Raw genomic sequence first — 4,051 nt, forward strand, 5'->3', positions numbered from 1 at the left:
TCCCACTTATAAGGACCCCTGTGGTTACATTAGGCCCACCTGAATAAATCAGGAGAATCATCCTATTTTAATATTATTAATTAATCACATCTGAAAAGTTCCCTTTTCCACATAAAATGATATATTCACAAGTTCCTGGGATAAGAATGTGAAACTCTTTGGAGGTCATTATTCAGCACACAACACCAGATACATTTTGAAGCAAAAATATAAATTCAGAATTTACCAGAGAAGAATAAATAAAATCTAGCTACTATTATATACTCTGGTGCTTTATGAAATTTATATGTATTTCTACCTACTTCTGAAAGTTCTTGTTCAAGGCAAACTTTCCATGAAGTAAAAACATCTCAAAAACACAAATGAAAGACAAAATATGAATTGCTCCAGATCCACTGAATGATTCTTTCTGGAAAAAATAGTTTCTTTGTTGTTATTTAATCTGTTTGAGCATAAAGAGTTAGGTTGAATATTTTTTAACAAACTCTCCAAAAATTAATTTATTTTGTACTGTTATTGAACAATAGTTTAGGGTCACTTACATCTTTCCCCATCCACTTAAAGTAGAATGTTTCCTGTTTACTATAATGAATGCTAATTTTATTTATTTGCTATAACCCCTCTCCCTTGGATTAAAGGGGAAAATGGTTATTGGCAAGTTTCTGGAAAAGCTATTTTTCTAAGTTTGGGGAAAGCATTCTTTGATGCCAGAAATATACCTCATTTCTGTGTCTGATTACCACAGTAAATATCAGGGAAAAGTGGTTTTAAGTGTATGTTCATAAAAAGCCTATAGTGTGCAGTGGATCTCATTATCTTGGCTAAAGAGTATATTTTGCAGTAGAGTTTAAATGACTCAAACCCAGGCTATCTTTTAGTGATTTATAATTCTGATTATCAGGACGTTCTGCAGGATGAACCTGCCACTTCATCAATCAGAGAGTTCTCAGTTGTGCAGTTCTCTATCTTGAATCAAACCTGTTTGAGGAAAGAGAGATTTAGGAAAGCATTTCAAATTTTTCAAAAACATAACACTAAATCTACAGTTGTAACCCACCCTTCCTTGCAGCAGATTTCATTAGTTAGTCTTTTTAAAGTAAAAGTGCTTAGAGTCTGTCTTTCACTGAGCACACAACAACCACTCACACATACGTATTCCAACAAAAGCACACAGTGAGTGTTTCCTCCAACTTTTCAGTGAGACTTTATCATTAAATATTACCAGAAAATTTCCATGAATTTATTACTGAAAATAACATGTGTGACAACTGATGAAAGAGTAAAAACCATGCATGACACAGAATCATACAAATAAGTAGTAATGAAAAGATTTTAAATAAAAAACACGTCATCTCTGAAAAAAATCCAAAAATAAATTTTGAAAAAAATATGGTTACATATATGTTGAAAATCTTACTATTATTACAGAAAGTACACATAAGCGCATGTTATACTGATTTTTTACAACCTGAAAATACCCCAGATCACACAGTAAGTCATAACCAGCTGTGTAGAAGCCTCTCAGTGCTCCGTTTCAGTCACTCTCTCCCATGGAAAACTACTTCCTGACATCTAACAAGATGAATTATTTTCCTCTTTCTGTCTTTTATTTAAATAAGATTCCATAAAAGTACTCCTGTTTCTGTCTTCATAAGGCTTTAATTATGCACTAATGTTTTGGGAGGTTCTGTCTTTCATCTCTATTGTTATTTTCTGATTTAAGGAATGTTAATTTTATGATTTAGAAGACAGCCATGTAATAAAAGAAAGGAGTCTTTATTTTAATATTAAACCTCCCAATGAATTAATTACACAAATTTTATATGTGCAAATGGATTTATAAAATATATGTGGAACCATAGAGAATGTTTAAAATACCATATGGATTTCAAAGTAACAATCTCTTATAATACATTTTGTAATCAAGAAAAAAGTGTTCACATATGTTTTTAGTGACTTCAAAATATTCAAGACAGCTGGGCTTTTAGAAAACTTTTTTTATTAGTGTTAAGAATTTTTTAAAGAAAAGTCTTATTTGTTTATTTAGTCAAAAGATGCCTAAGTTTTCCTATGCATTAGAATAATGCCAGTCTAAAGACCCCCATTTTAAGTGTGTCAGTGATAATTCCGAATTATTTTTTCAAGAATGCCAAATAAACCAAACACCAAATATATTTTTTACATATTTTAATTAAAGAATGTTGTTATGGAATAATTACTAAAGAAGGGTTCTCTCTCCTAAAATATCATATCAATATTGTTATGTGCTATTTTCTGTATTTACTCATACACTTAGGCAAAGCAGGGTGCTTAAATCTTTTTCATGCCAGACACACATAAATTAAATGTTAATACAATTTATGGATAAAGTTCTATGTAGCTGGAAGAAGTCAATCCTGGCTCTGGCTGCCTCAGGCATCACCCAAAAACTGGGGAAAAAAGGGTTCAATAGTTTTAGGCACACCTGCCACCAATGGGTGACATTCTAGTATGCTCTTGTATATCCATCGGAAAACTGTGCTAGAGTCTTACTATTCAGAGTGGTCTGGTTAAAGGTTAGCTTTTAAAATTAACTGGGTATTTGTTAGAAATTTGGAAATTCATATCCCACCCCATCAAGCTCAACCACCTTACATTTTAATGAGTTTGGGCCCAGCCAGTGTGGCTCAGTGGTTGAGCCTTGACCTATGAACCAGGAGGTCACGGTTCAATTCCCAGTCAGGGCACATGCCCGGGCTCGATCCCCAGTGTGGGGTGTGCAGGAGGCAGTGATCAATGATTCTCTCTCATCATTGATGTTTCTATCTTTCTCTCCCTCTCCTTTCCTCTCAGAAATCAATAAAAATATATTAAAAAATAAGAGGTTGCATATTATAATTTAAGAAGTGTTGTAAAAAAAGTAAGCCCCCTGATTGTATGTTTTGTTAGGAAATTGAAGAATTAGGATAACTGTACTTTCTTGATAGGATGGAATAGTTACAATAGGAGGATGTAGTTATTTTATTTGCATCTCATACAAACATTTTAACATGAAATAGAATAGTTTTTATTCAAACTCACCATTTCCCACAAATGTTTTTTTCAGTGGAATGTATACACCTCTTTTCCCATTCTGATTTATCTGTGAAGTAAGTAGTCAAGAAAAAGGTCATTAATTTAGTCATCAGAAAAGTAACTTACCTATGTTTCTATTAAGATTTAAAGTAAGATTAGGTTTAAAAGTCATATTGGAGTATTCTGTAACTTTCTGTGGTTTCAGGTAATGTTCTTTCCCTATATTTTCAGGTGTCCATCACTTTCCAATTCCCTGTCATGTTTCACAATATACCAAAGACAAAGAGGAAACTCTATTACCTTTTGCTCTCAGAGAGATTCTTTGCTATAGTTGTGAAAGGAAATGTGTGTTCTTCAAACAAAGTAAGTTTGCCTATTTTATAAAAGTCAATATTTCAGATGTATTTGCCAGGACACCCCGGGGCACTGTTAGCGAAGCCGTGGTTTGTCTCAGGGAGGTTCTGCTCCCTACTGTTTCCAATGAATCAGAAGCGTTTGATGCTACCTGCTGGCTAACGGATTTCTGTATTGAGATTCTATTCTTCTCCAGGGAAGTACGTAAACGTTTCCTTTAGCTTACTAGCCAATCATGTTTTAAAAATATAATTTCAGCATGTATTTCACCTAAACTCCTAATTAACCTGCACATACGGACTTTTTAATGAAAATACTCATTTTCATGTCATACCAATTCAGGCTCATTATTTGTGGAGAAATACTATTTATGTTTATGCTAAGTTACTCATGGGAATCCAAAGCCCAATATTTTTATTTTTATTGACTACTGATATTATTTTTAAAGTGATGTGCACTTCTGTTTTCAAAATACATATTACAATACAAAATTTCCACAAAATATATGGTTGGAAGAAAATAAAAATTGCAAGAGGTATCCTATTTTAGGAAAAATGATTTTTAAATCTCCCCATTTTTTCATCAGTAATGTATTTATGACAGATTAATAGCAATTATTACCTATATCTGTACTTATTTAATA

Source organism: Eptesicus fuscus, chromosome 8 (assembly GCF_027574615.1).
Source record: "Eptesicus fuscus isolate TK198812 chromosome 8, DD_ASM_mEF_20220401, whole genome shotgun sequence".
NCBI classification, from domain to species: domain Eukaryota; kingdom Metazoa; phylum Chordata; class Mammalia; order Chiroptera; family Vespertilionidae; genus Eptesicus; species Eptesicus fuscus.